The sequence below is a fragment of the Erithacus rubecula genome, assembly GCF_903797595.1.
Source record: "Erithacus rubecula genome assembly, chromosome: 4".
Lineage (NCBI taxonomy): Eukaryota > Metazoa > Chordata > Aves > Passeriformes > Muscicapidae > Erithacus > Erithacus rubecula.
Window position 1 is genome coordinate 44,971,896 of NC_136686.1, and position 15,854 is coordinate 44,987,749.

Genomic DNA, 15,854 nt, shown 5'->3' on the forward strand with positions numbered 1-15,854 from the left:
CTAATAATATTTGATGATATAAATTTATTAAAATCATCCAATCAATGACAGCTGTGTCTCTCTCAGCACACGGATGATTTGGAGAAAAAAATCATAAAATTATTTAGTTACCTTTGTAAAGTTCAAGTATATCCTCTGCTGAAGTTTGTGTTCCTCAGACTATTCCAATTCACAAAGGGAGACTAGTAGGGGGTGTGAATTTCCCCTTCTTTGAGGAGGTGAGAAAAATCAAACATACAGATTTTTTTTTTTTTTTTTTTTTTTTTTTTTTTTTGTGAATTGAAAAGCAATTAAAGAACACTGAAAGCTCTGGTTTTCTTTTAAAGCTAGGATAAGGTTTTTGAAAGGTCTAGAGTCCTGGCAGTCAGAGGACATGAAATGTCAGGAGCAAGCACATTTGAGTATGTGGCATTGAGCCCACAGTTTTCATATGCTGATCCTACCAATGATATCCCTGTCACATTTGATCATCCTCTAGGTAAAATCACCAAGATGTGGATGAGATAAACCTGAAATAAACTTTTTGATTTTCTAAAACTGCGGGAATCTGAGACAGCTAGTTTTCATCTAAGTGGGATCTAGCAAAAAGAGTGAAATACTTATTCCTAATATTAAAGAGCCATGACTTACATGCAAGCAAACACACTTCAGAATGAATGTTCCAGTTCAATGTCATTGGCTTTATTAGCTAATAGAGGCTATGGACAGCAGATCAGCCTCTTCCTGGTGAATGGATGAGAACTTACCTGCATTTCTTTCTTGTTCCATAGCTTGCCTTGCAACAGGCAAGGGACATTTATACCTGTTTAAGGGCTAGTATGGTTTTCTTGTGGTTTAAATGCTCCATATTAGGTTCAAATTATATTCTGTGATGCAGAAAATAATATATGATTATTTGGAGTCAATGACACTAAAAGAACAAAGGTAAATTGGGACTCCCTCAAGAGCAGAGAGGTCCTGCAGAGAGATTTTGACCAAATAGAAAGATGGGAAATCACTGACCATATGATAAAAAGTTGAACAAGGGAAAGTCCTGGATTTTGCACCTGGGATAGGGCAACCCTGGATGTACAGGCACATTGGGGAACAAGAACCTGGAATGCAGTGCTGCAGAAAGGGACATGAGGTTCCTGGTCTATGACAAGTTGTGTTTGAGCCAGCAGTGCCCTGTCCTGAGTGCCATCAGGCAGAGCTGGGCAAGAGACAGGATTGTCCTGCTCTGCTCTGTGCAGCCTCACCTCCTGTGCTGGGGGCAGGACTGGGTGCCGCAGTATAAGAAAGATATTACACTGTTAGGGGGCATCTAAAGCAGGGCCACATGGATGGTGAAGAGCCTTGAGGGGAAGCTGTGTGAGGAGTGGCTGAGCTCACTTGGTGTGTTCAGCCTGGAGGAGACTGAGGGGAGAGCTCACTGCAGTTACAGCTTCCTCATGGGGGGGAGAGGAGGGGCAGACACTGATCTCTGCTCTGTGGTGACAGGACCAGAGGGACAAGACCTGAGGGAATGGCCTGAAGTTGTGTCAGAGAAACTTTAGCTTGGATACCAGAAAAAAGTATTTCACACAGAAGGTGTTTAGTCACTAGAATGTGCTCCCCAGACAACTGGTCACAGCACCAAGCCTGACAGAATTCAAAAAGCATTGGGACAATATTCTCAGGCCCATGGTGTGACTTTTGGAGTGTACTGCACAGGGCCAGGAGGTGGACTGGATTATCCTGATGGGTCGCCTTCAACTCAGCATATTATATGCTATGACACACATAGATATAAAATTCGGGTAGGTAAACTTTCATCTGTCATTCTCTAATAGGTAATCCTGTCTGAAACACTGGCTACTCAACTTTAATGTTCTTTGAACATATTTTAAAGAGGCACAATATAAATGATATTCCCTTCAATTGGCACTTCTCCTGGGACATGCATGCCTTAGAGCATTTTTAATAACTTACTGACATTATATTAATGTAATGGAAAACTGTCTATTGTTCTTCCACTGGACAAGGAACACTTTACCTTTATAAGAGTACCACAATGTTTTGTCACTCTTTCTCACAAGAAAACCCAGCTCCAGAATGCTGAGAGCATAAAGAAAGATTATGGTGACCATGGCCTGTTTTTCTTTTAGTCTCTAAACAATCTGTCAGACTAGGCAAAAGCAGAGAGATATATCACAATATGCACATATGTGTCAATGAAAATATCAACTTAGCTCAAAATTTCATCCTCTTATCAATAACTTTTCTAAGGTTGGCAAGGGATTGCTCTGCATGATTTCAGCACACTCAGGAGGAAATAGACTCACTTTGTAAACAAGGGTGAGGACATGGGTCTCAAGGGTAAAACAGGGAAGTTATTTTCTGAACATGATAGGTAGCTTGAAGAGCAGCATCAGTCTTGTATTGAAATAATTGCTGTTCTCTTTTTTCTGGTGTTTCAGCAAGGTAAGTAGTTGAGCACTGCCATAATGAAAGTGTCCTGAAAGCACTGCTATGCTGACTCTTCAGCTACCTCTTCTTAATAGATATTGTGTTGTAAATTTAGAAAGGGTTTATTTTCCTAATTAACAAATAAATAAAAATGGATAACAATTTCACAGTTCTTCTCTTCCTGATAGATAGGGTAAATAATTTTAGAGACCTACTGTAATCCTTTAGATGTTTATAATTACGATGAAACAGGAATAGAGACAAATACTTAGAAACAGGATTGGAAATGAAAGAGAAGCTGTGTAGGAAAAGGAATGATGCGTGGACAGCAAAAGACAAAAAAAAAATGAAAAATATTTAAGAGGCCTGCAAATTCATTTCACTATGACTTTGGGAAAAATTTATACTTTTGCAGGATTCTGTATTTTACAATTGAGAGAGAGAGAGAGAGGCTACATATTTGACAATTAACTTTATCAACTGTAAATGTTTGCATTTTTAACTTTGGAGAGAGCTTTTCCCTTTGGAAGTGTTCATCTACAGTAATCACCCAGAAAAAAGTTACAGAATATTCAGAATACCTTTACCTATACCAATAATTTTCCATTTCCATGTAATATATTTCTTTCTTTTTGCCTTTTTATATTAGGTTTGCTGTACCCTTTTTTCCCAGTTCTTCAAATTAGTTATTTTTGGGGTTTTTTTGAAGGGACTTTAGAAGAGAAGAAATTAATTTAGATCTGGTTTCTGTTAAAGGGTTTAATTCAGGAAGAAGTTATTTTGTTTTAGTTTGCATTTTTATACTTATGCCAGGAAGCAAAATGATGCAATGTTAGACTTTGGAGATAATTGCTTTCATTTTGTCTGCTTCATGTGATGCTTTGTAGCATTTTTGAAAACTCATATACAAAACAAAATTGGTTTAGCACTTATTCTGTGTACTGGTTTTATGTCTTAAGGGTGCCTAGCAGACACTTTTTGAGTACCAATGGATTTTTCACCAGTCTTAAGCTTTAATGCTTCTGGAAGGTGCTCTTCAGGGAAGTCTTCAGGCCCTGTTTCTGCAATTGGATCCACTTGGGTGAAATCATGCCAAGGCCTGTTCCCTTCCAATAGCTGGCAGATGATTAATATTTTGGGTAGCTCCTCAAAGTTATTGCTCTACTGCTTTTGCATACATTCCTGTGCTGTGTATAAAATGTTTACATACATTTCTGTATATCACAAACAAACAACGGTTAAACACCAGATTTAACAAATTCATCTTTTTGATTCGTACATGTTGATAAAAGTTGAATTATACTTACCATATAATTCCTTGCATGAAAAAGATCTGCAAAGAGGTTGTTTTAATTCTCAGTTGCTCTAATTCTATCTTGGGGAACGCTCTCCAAAGACCTGAGAGACTGAAGAGTTCCTACCTCAGGGGTAGGATTTGAGTGTGGAACTTGTGCAGCTGAGTACTCTAGTTGGGTTTACTGAATTATTTACACTTGCTAACTTACTGCTGCTGGTTCTCTGCTGTGGTCACGGGCATTAACCTGCTTTAAGCACTTGAACCTGAAGGGAGTTCACATCTGAGAACCTCAGGAGGGAGAATAGGCAATCAATGTTCAGCCAGAATATAGGTGGCTTCCTTGCTTGGTAGTGCTGATAGACAAACGTATGAATTTCCTACTTTGTGTCATTCTCCTGCTTTCAGTGGATACTATTCTCACAAGCCTATTTCTTCAGGAGCTTCAAGATAGTTGAAGCCCACATGCCTGTCACAGGGTTACAGATTCCACAGAGCAGCAGTGTAATTAGGTTCAACATTGCAACAATTTACTTTGAAGTCCATTAGGCAGATATAGCCTTGTAAATTTATCTCTGCAGACTGGAGAATGGCATATAAGGATAATTATCACAAATGGTGGAAAAAACAGCATGAAAAAATAATGTCAGGAAAATTAGGAGGTCTCAAAATAAAGGAAGTGACCTTGTAGTGTATAAATAATGACAAACATTGGAACAAAGGTTGTGCTTTTATTTTGAGAAATGAGACAAAGGACCTGACAATACTCACAGATAAATAGAAGCATAACATCCACAGGGGCCCCAACTGTCAGAGGTCATTCTGGAGTCACATTTTACAAGTCACAGGCTTCAAGCCTTCTTTGGTAATATTTCAGCAAATAAAACAAAACTCAACTTCCAAGATTTCTCACTAACCGTAGCAGCTATTCATCATTCTAAATCTCTACTGGCACTTTCAGAGCTTTTCTGTCACAGTCACTGGAGTGGCAGGAAATTCCTGTATGGAGCTTGTCTTTTCACCCAGCAGTTCCAATTACTTCGGTCCTTGACTGTCTCTTTGACAGCATCACTTCTGAGCCATCCTGCAGTGTGATAAAAATTAGGAAACAACAAAAACAACACGTGGCTCTTGAATAGGGTATTTCTTAAAAAGTGTTTGAATATGTGTGAGTTAATTACCATGCTCCATGGTCATCAACCAGAGTGGATTTCAGCATTTGTATTTCTTTTATCTGTAGTCACATGTTTCTTCTTCAAGACCTGTCACAATAACTGATAGAATTTCCTCATGTCTTCCTTGTGAGGCAGAGCTGGGATTTTTAAATGTTATTGGAATTATCCTATATATTAATGAGAATAAAAGATTTTTTTTTTAAATAAAAAAGTATGTTCACAAATTCCTTGATATTTTCATTCATCAACACTCCTATATTTTAAATGTGAACTACTTCAGGGACATGTATAAAATTCTTTTTAAAGTATTCAAAAATCAGAAATAGAAAATTTTCATCAGAAAGTACTGTTGCTGCTTCTCCACACGTATGCCATTAATTAATAGCCTGCATTTTGAGTATAGTCATAGCCTTGCTATTTGAGACAATTCAACGGACACAGTTTTTACAATAATAACATTTATTAATGTACTTGTGTCCATTGGGCTTGTAAAGACCAATTTCTAACAGACTCTGAATAAAACAATGACAATCCTGCTGAATTCTGTGAAGCCTTAAGACTGAGCTTCCCTTTGTTAAAAATCAAAATGTGTCAGAAATCTACTGACTCAGAATAAAATTGCAGGTTACAATTTCACCCTTGGGCTTAATCAAACATGTGGTGTAATATCAAATTTATTGTGTACTTTTGCTTTGAGCTTTGCTGACATTTCAATGCCATCAGCAGTAGAAATGTCGAAAAATGTGATTGTCTTTTTCTGCATTTGGATATGGTGCCACAGTTCACCTTGGTTTTAACAAGTTTCATGATATTGTCCATTTTTAAGCTGATAGAGGCCATTTTAAAGATCATATTTGTGTATATAAAGAATTTCATATCACACTATGGTTGTTATCATGAACCACTAAAATACTACTTTTCACATTCTGCTACAAGGTTGATTTTAAAGTCCACAGTCCTTGATTACCATATTTATGAATGCAAAGATTATGTGATGGAGCATGATAAATGTATAAATAATATACTGGATACTTTTCTTCCTTTCAGATATTTAATTGCTACAGTTTAGGCCCCAAAGCACAATTTTTTATCTTAATCAAAAAAAGAAATAAACCTGTAAAAAATGTATACATTCAGTATCATATTGCAGACACATTTTTTTAAGCATACAAAAAGCTTTCAAGTGTCTAGGACATGCATTATGCCCATGCATCTGTGTGTAATATGTATATATATTGTTTTAGTGTATGTATACAAAAATAAAGCAGAGGTTTGAAATCTTATTTTCTTTCTGTATTTATTTTGTGAAAAATGCTGGTCTTCTATATCTGAAACTAGCATTGTATTTTCTGCTATTAATGTCTATATTTATTCAGGCATCTCAATTTTGCGAAGAAATCTTAATAGTGAATGACATCTTTCTTGTATTTGATGAATAAATAAAAAATAATTCTTACTAAACAACATCCTTTCTTCAAGTACCTCACATAAACTGGAAGTTTATTTTTGCATTCACTGGTGAAGTAGGCATTATTATTGTATTTTAAAAACACAAGAGGGGCATGGTGCAATTCCCCCAGATGCAGGTGTCTAACTGCACATCTGTGTTGAAGCCCTTTCCATGCACACACACATGGAGGCAACAGCTGCTCTCCTGTGTACAGCAAACTTTGCTGCCACTGGAACAAGAGACACAAGGTACCAACTCCTTATGTTGGTGGTGTCTCTCAGGACCCTTTGTCATGAAACCTATCCTGGCAATCCCTCCTGTGGCAACTAATCAGGGTGGTGCTTATGACTCCCTAACAGAAGTTTCCACCAGCTAAGATGCTGAGCTGCCTGTTTTCACATAGGCTTGTCTCTATACTGTTCACCCAGTGGACACCCCATTGCTGCAATATTGCAACTGAAAAATGTTTTCAAGCACATTATCTGTGAAGAACTGACACAAAATTTGCTTCAGCATACACCGGATCTTGTGCCATAACTGAGAAAATACAGCTTTCCTGAAAGCCAGTGCTAAAACTTTAGAGCTGTGTTTTCTTCATATTTTGTTCCCGATGCTCTTAAGGAAATAAAATCCTTTATTTTCTTTCTGTAACTATGAAGTCCATATGAAATGCTACTTATTCAGCTTCGTGTGAATATCAGTGATTACCTTCTAACATAAGTGCAATTCAAAAGATTGTTATACTCTGATTAGGTCTTGTTATTATTGTTTGTTTCCAGGATCCTGTTTTTCTGTAGATCCTCATCTGCTACCTACAGAGAATGCTGCATAGAACATGAAACAGAAATGAGGTTTAAGAGACATTTACACCTGCTAATCTGAGCTATTTGCAATTATTTTATAACCTTACAGGAGAAGCATTAACAGTTGATTGAGACTGCAAGTGATGCAGGTAACAGACACAAGGATGAATCATAGAGAGCTCAGGGTTGCAGATCTGGCTGGGATTCTTCTAATTGTAAACCAAATGTTGAACATGTTCCATGACTGACTAAATTGTAAACTTCTCTTTGTCAGTCCTCCTAAATACAGAGTGACACTGTAGCAGTGAACATTGAATGCTATCACATCAATCTGTGTCCAAATTCTGGTTTACCTATGAGGTGAGTGAAATTTAGCACTCTGTCAGGTACTAACCATACTGTAGCACCCCTTAGTTTTATTTAACCTTTTTGAGTAAAAGACAATGTCCATCTCTGAAACATGTAACATGAGTTTTGTCAGTCTAATCCAAATTTCCTCATTATAGTCAGTGTTGCCTGATGTATTTGGTTTAATATTTTGGGCTTTTTCACACAGTCTAATCTGTGGAGGTGAGAGGCTGCATACAGATTCTTCTGAGCTGGAGGATCATCTTGACATCTGGACCTCAGGTTGGCTGTGCTTATGGAAGGCCCAATACAGCTGCAGCCCTAACATGCTGTTCTTTCTATCTCTTCAATAGTCCCATTTTCTGTACTGTGTGCAACCCACCATGTCAGCAAGCAGCTCTGTACAGGGCCTCTGCCTCTCACTGCTCTTCATCACCACAGTGACCTGACTGCCCCAGGACAGTGTGGCAAGACAATACAGAGCAGGGGAAGGTGTCAAAACCAGGGGCAGCTCTGGGAAAGCACTGAATATGGTGTCATGTGAGGCAATGTCCAAGTGGTTGCTCTGGGAGCAATCATCTGTTCATCCCTGGGCCAGAGACTTGAAAATTGATGCTGACAGTGATCCTCAGCTCAGCAACATGCATGGGACATTGTCCCACTGCCACTGGCTGGAGCTGATGTGAAGGTCACTTGCACTGAGCCATACACAGTTTTTGGCTACTGCCACTCTCTATCTTTGGCATGGGCAAGAAAAATTTTAAATTCCGGTATGCTATCCTAATAGCCTTGTCCCATGATGTCCCATTATTGCCTTACTATGAGCATGATATATCAGGAATTCATTAAATCTCCCTCTATATTAAAATAAAAGGTGGTAATATAAATGTTATTGCAAGTAGAAATAACAGGCTTGAACTTTTTAGTCTTGCTTTTAAATCAACACAGAAATCTTAGAATGACAGTGGCCATAATGTACCTAATTTCAAAATCACTGATAGGAAAACAAAGCAGAAAACCCCATTAATTTTGAAAACAAGGGAACTACAGAATGAAGAAACTTCTAAAAAGGAATAAACTGGAAATAATACGAATTAAAGACAAAATTGAAAAATATATAAAAATAAATTTTTTACACATATAAAGAACAAAAAGCTTGCAAGAAGTAAATAAGAGTTTGTAGAGATATTAGATAATCAGAACATGTGAAAAAATATAGGGAAAGTAAATATGGCACTAGTTTTAGTATCTGTGTTAACTGTGAAGAAATTTGATACCATGTCTGAAGCCCTTAAAAAACGGGTTCTAACATTAAAGTGTCTGTTCCAACAAAAGTGTTCATGGAACAAAATTACAAAGTTACGAATAAAAGATAACTTAGCATTTCTGAAATCAAGAATTTTAGAGTAACTTAAGTATGACAATGCCAGATTCTTTACTACAGTGTTATGTTCAAAAATAGAAATTTCCAAGAAGGATCAATGAATCTATCTTTTCTTATTTGAACTGGGCAATTACAAACAGGATAGAAGAAAAGTATTAGTAGACATGGAACAAATATTATATGCTTGAAGGCAATTAATGATGCTTTTGTAAAGAAAAGTCACATCTAAAATTTTGCATACAGTTCACTGGAGGAGTCAGCAATCACACAGACAATCCAGCTGCCAAAGTTGTCTTACAGTGCCAAAAGGCTTTTTACAATGTCCCTTGCCTTTTTTAGAATGCTCCTGTAAAACAGATATGCTGCCATTGAGTAGCAGGGAAAGTCTTCAAATAGATGGATAATTGCTGAAAAGATGGAGACAAAAATAAGTTTATACAGTCCATTTTCTCATTTGAGGGAGGATACTAGCAGAGAACTATAAGTGTGTGCTAGATCTGTGCTCTTAAACATAGTAGAAAATGGAGTGGAAAGGTGAGTGGAAAGTGAAATAATAAAGTTTGCTAGTATTACAGATTCATTCAGAACAAGAAGGATGAAGATCAACTGAGAAGAGTTGAAGAACATAATCCTTGTTAATAAAAAAACAAGTGAAATGAAATATAAATAAATGTGAAGTGATAATGGGGAAAAATAGCTTCAGCTCTAGCTACATATATAAATCCTACTTTAACATATACAACCTTTCACTCAGGAATGAAATCTTTATGTTACAAAGAATAGATAACTCTTTGTAACTCTTAGAAACAGTTCTAAGAAATTGTCATATCAAAACAGAAAATATTGTCACACTCTCTGTAATTCCACAGCATGCACTTGTCTTGAACACTGTGTATACTGTTTATCAGCTTTCTCTCCTCCTCTCCTATCAGATAGATATTGAGAAGACAACAAGGATGATTAGAAGTATGAAACAGTTTCAATATGACTGTAAGTTAAATATTTTATTACTTTTCAGTCTAGAAAAAAAGCCTATTATGAAGGTAACAACAATTTATAAAATCATCGAGATTATGAACGAGTTAAAAAGGGTGTGATTGCTTACTCTCTTTTCTAGAGAGAAAAAGCAGCTATCAGATGAAATTTGAATATGGCAAGTTTGAAACAACAAAAAATCCTCTTCATGTAATTAAGTTATTACAGGACATTTGTGGTATTAAAAGTTGAGCTAGACTTGAAAAAGAATTGGAAGAATAAGGTACCTAAAAAAAACTACTGCCTGACAATTACTGAGTTTGGCTAGTTATGAACTGCCGATATGTGTGGCCTCGTAGAGTAGACTTAGGCTATGTAACTTAACAACTTTTTCCACAGTCTGTTGAGAAAGATTTAGGGGTGATGGTTGATGAAAAAATCAACATGAGCTGGCAGTGCGTAGTTGCAGCACCGAAAACCAACAAGTTCCCAGGCAGAGGTGATTCTCCTGCTCTACTCTGCTCTTGTGAGACTCCATCTGCAGCACTGCATACAGCTCTGGTGTCCCCAGTACAATATGGAACTGTTGGAACAAGTCCAGAGGAGGGTCACGAGGCTGATAAGAGGACTGGAGTGTTTTCCCTCAGAAGACAGGCTGAGGAAGTTGTGACTGTTCAGGCTGGAGAATTTTGTGTGGAGACACACACACAGTACCTGAAGGTAGCCACAGGGAAGCTGGAGAGGGATCCTTGATCAGAAACTTTAGTGATAGGACTTGGTCTTACCTGATACAGGAGGAGTGGTCTATTAAGTTCTCTCCTTATTTTATATATTTCATTAAAAGAATCATTGATTTCCTTACATATTCCTATAAATAGGATTAATAAGTGCTTATTCTGCTTCATGATGTATTTGGTAAAGTTTTACTTCTAGAAATGTTAATTTCATTTATTAAGATATGCAAATGCACCTCAAATCTCATGTTATGGATAGAGAACAGGACATTGCTTTATAGACAAAAAGAATATTGGTTTTGGTTTTGATGCATTTGCTGTAATATTGCTACTAATAATCAGTTTATTTCGGTACTAAGATCTGGCTTAAAATTGCTTATGTTTGATGAGTCGGGGATTTCAAAGTATTTCTTTGTTTTAAGGAGTCCATTAGCTCCACAAATTAGAATTCATTAATAAAGTGGAACATGATATATGAGCTATACCTATACAGACAGGATGATCATCCTCTGTTTTGCTTGAGGGTCTAATTTGTCTGGTTAACATCTGTGCATACCCATTAAGATCCAACCTCAGCTAAAAGTACTTTTGACAGAGAAGCCCAGGTGGGAATGAGAACTTTATGCAAGGCTCAACACCTCATCTGCCATAAGGACATGGAAGCAGTCTGCACAAGTGCCCTCTGGCTGAGGGCCACAGGGCATTTCCCACTGTGGATCAGAAAGAGAGGGCTGTCTCTGAGACCCCTTCCTTCTGCCCTGATGTGTTTTCTCAGCAGTGACAGAGTAAGGACTTTAAAGTCAGCAGACATCACCAACTAGTTTCTCATGCACAGCTTGCTAGCAGCACCCTAACTTTCACAGCTGAAATGTTTCCTAGAACATTTCCCATTTCACATGGCATGTATTTGAATTAATCCTCAGAGCATTCCTATGCAGTATATAAATGTTGCTTTTAAATAAAAACCTAACCAACCAACCCATCAGGAGAGAGGAGACCTTGCATCTGGGCTTAGAATTCAGGCAGTCTTTTCATTCCTGTTATTGCACAGAGGTCATCTTGCTCTTTGATGTAGTCTAGAAAATGAAATGAGCTATTAATGTCTGGATACATTGCCCCATTAAATTAGAAACATTTACAAGCCCAGCACTGCACATAAAACATAGATAGTACTTCTTATGATAAAACTACAACCAGACTTCATTTCTCCATTTTGGATAGTGTGACCTGTGGTTTCTCTTTTCTATCTGGCTTGTGGTTTACTGGATTATGTAATTTTACATCCACCTAAAGGCCAACCAAAGTAAAATACTTTGTTGGAAGTAAGGTGTAAACAAATGTTTGATCTTGCCCTGCTATTTTTCTTAGACCTTCTGCAGAGCTGCTTTGCAACATGCCAGTACTCATTAAAAGAAATATATTTTAGAATCCATACTGTATTGCTCATAAATATTTCAAGATACCTGCAAACCTAGGTTAAGAACTACCTTGTCTTAGAAAACTAAATAGACAGCTATTGTACACTCAGTTCTTTACACTATAACCAAGTTCAGGAGTAACTAAGTGGACACATGAATATTTCTTTACAATGCCAACTTTAACCACTGCTTCTTTATGCTACCTTGAAAGTAATCAACTATACAAAGAAAAGAAGGCATTCTCACAAGCCTTGTTATTCTATATCTAAAATCTAAACCCCAAGTATAAATTATTGAATACTTTGTTATAAGAACCTAACTATTTTTCCCCCATATTTTTTACTGTAGATACAGATGTACTCTTTTGCATTTACATAAAGCTGGTGTTATTAAGAATACCCACATGAGAGAAGGTTTCAAAGATGATCCTTGTAAGAAGGTGAATCAGATAGCATATATTGTAATATACAGTACTTTTGCTGTATCTGAATGACACGTTTAGAAAAGCTGATACTTTGATGAGAAGATCAACTGCACAGAATTCTCCCAGAATCTTCTCCAGAGTCTCAATGCAAACTAACATAAGGACACATCGTATGTGTCAAGAGAAATAAACACACATTAAACCAGACATTCATTTTCCTCAAACTACACTCTGAAATCATATGCAACAAAATACTGTGAAAAGATAGGAGTGCCAATTTTACAGCAACAGTCACATTTCAGATAAAGAAAAGCTTTTATATGAAGTTGTATCCACAGTCCCCAGCATAAAATATTAATAGTTCTAGCTATACTGCTTTATAACTGAGAGAAAGTGTTCCTAGGAGAGAATAATTCGATTTAAAGCATCCTGCTGTTCAACAAGTATTTTGTATTTGTAATTAAAAATGTGTATCTCTTGGCTAATAGGTAGGAACATTGGTGAAATATATTTGATGATTTTATTCAGGTGTGTGATCAGAGCTTAGCATAAAGTGCCTCATATAAAATTGCAAAGGACTATTGTTGAGCTCATATACTGAGGAAATAAATTATCTTATTTTTAATAACTTGATTGACCTAAAATACTCTTCCTGTTTTTCGTGCAAGAACTCCAGTTAAACGCTGTATGTGCTTGTTCTCTTTTTTAAAAATAGTCTGGGAGGAACTGAACAGCGTTGTCCTTCCCCTCGCTCTGTGCTGCAGGTCAGGGATTTTTGTTTCTCCCAGGGCACCTTTGCTTTACTCTGCCTCACCTCCTTGCAACGTCCAGAGAGGTGGCAAGCTGCTTTTGACAGCGTGAACCTTACTACGCTCAGTGTGAAAGGGGAGCTGGTTGTGGTCAGATGTGGGCAGCAAGTTGTCATTTAGAAAAGAGCTCCCAACTAATGGATAAAGTATTTTTAAGCATGCTGGAATGGTTCCACAGCCAAGCTGTTATAAATGAATAGGCCTTTTGTTGTGAGCCTTGATCTCTTCCCTCCTTCCTCCCTTCCTCCCTCCCCCCACCTCTTTGTCAGGATGAGTCAATATCCTTCTAATTGGGTGTCCTTTCTGAACTTTTTCCCCAGATTTTAGGCATTAGGAAAGTTCAAATCCTTAAACACATAGCCCAGGTGCCCAGAAACCATTTTTTTTCTTTAACAGATTTATTGCTTCAAGAGGTATTCATTTCAGAAGGCTCAACAGTATTGTTATGGAGTTTTTTGCTGCACACAGAAAATGTAAAAGGAACTCAGTTGTACTTCACTGATATGGCATTATCATCCCAAGAATGAACAAGCTGATTTGTTATGTCTTTAACAAGAACCCCATCAACTTCTAAATCATGTTGTGGGATTGTTCTGAAACTGTGGCCCAGTATGCTTTCAGAGATAACTACCCTGCTATCTTGGTGGTAGCTCTGATTTTGTCATCACATCCTTTCTGACTGCCTGAGGAAAGTGAAAGTAGGTGAAACCTTCTCTGTCAATAATGCTACAGGTGAGAATGGACAAACTGGAATGCTGATAGTCAGGCAAGACTAAAACTCTGGTAATGGTGCCTCCTAATGGAGACCCTGACATGATCTTGATGAATACTATTTACAGGTGTGTTCACTGATTTTGCAATTTTTTGCCTTGATAGTCTTGACAAATAATAACTGTTTGGAATTCACTGGTACCTGGAATCCCAGGATCTCAGTCAAATTTAACTTTCCTGGGAAGCAAAAACTGCCATTCTTATTTCATAGGTACTTAAAGGAGGCGTGCAAAGATTAAGTGTTTTGCTTATAGATGCCACAAAAGTTTGTGGTAGATTTTAGAAAAGTTGAGGTTTCCTGTGTTAAAAAAACAAAAAAAGTAAAAAAAAAAAAAAAAGAAAAAAAAAAGCAGAAGAAACTACGTTTAAAGAAATGCAGCTGGGACTTCAAATTTTTATAATAAAATACTCATGTATTTTACTGTGCAGTCATAGTCCATCTCCTGTCCTTGCCATGATGCTGTTTAAAAGACACTGTTAACTATGTTCACCAATTCTGATTTCTTCCCTGTTGTCTCCATGAATCATTTGTGGATATGAAATGAGAACATCGAAAAGCTGAAAACTGTTGAAGTAAATGAGGTATTCTATTATTTTTTTCTGTAATGGTCAATGTAAAGGACAAATTTTATATTTCTTTTCTGCCTAATGCTCAAGTGCCAGCTTGTCAGTGGAGCAAAGTTATCTGCTTCCTGCTTAGAGACAGTGTCCAAGCCTGCCCACCCAACTCTTCAGCATCTTTCACTTTTCTTCTTCTTTTCCATTAAATTAAGAGGGTTGCATTTTATATAGCTTTAGACTGATGCATATGAGTTTAGACGAAGAGGGAGAATGATCTGAAATGTCATCTGATTAGTTTACCCAGTTCTGGAAATCATCAGATTACAAACTAATGTTCAGCTGCAGAAGATATTACCTCCTTTTAACCTGAGTACCAGTATTGCCTTCTTTGTAAAAACCCCCACATTAACCAAACATGGCTGTTTTGTATAAAGCAGGCTACTGTATGGGAATGATTTGAGTTTCTTGGTATTCACTGTCTAAATAAATATGAAGTAATATCCTTGCATTGGTCTTACTCATAACTCCCAACATTAACAATGAAAAAAAATCCTCCAAACTCAATTTCAACTTCCTCTCCAAGCTCTTAGGAGATTTGTCCACCAGAACCTCCCTTCTAATTTTGTAATGGCATCCTCCTAAGGTGTCAATCCTTACTTCATCTATACTTTTGGGGATATAAATGAAAGAGGCTTGTTCCCATGAGACTGGAGATTTGCTGCTGCACTGACTTGTTCCCAGCATGTATTAATAGGCCAGTGTGGCAGATGATAATTGTTACCCTCTTCCAGTGGCAATATGAAAATGAGTCATAAATGCTAACTCAAATCACATATGTTCACACCTCAGTCTCAGCCCTCAGTTTCTATGCAGGTAACTCCCTCAGGAAATTATTTGTCCTTAGCACTGCTCTTAGGGAGAGGAACATACTCCTTCTGAATTCTATACAAACTCTACCTGTGCCTTCATGGGAGATGAGCTGAGGCCCTCAACTGCTTTCAAACTTTCATTTACCCAGAAAAAATCTGCCTTTTTAATGTTGTTTGTTAAACATGCTTCTCTTACTGGCCGATGGGGAAACAGTCATGTGGCTGGAATATTTCAACATTAAATAGCTCTTGTGATTATCAAATGCTTTGGCTCCATTTCAGCATTTAATCTCAAAAGCCATAAATTGCCCCATATACTCCTCCACTATGAACATTGTCTCTTTATCAAACTGGATCAATAAGTTTACAAGACAATACCCATTTACATGTGAATTTTGGCAGGTTCTGAGAA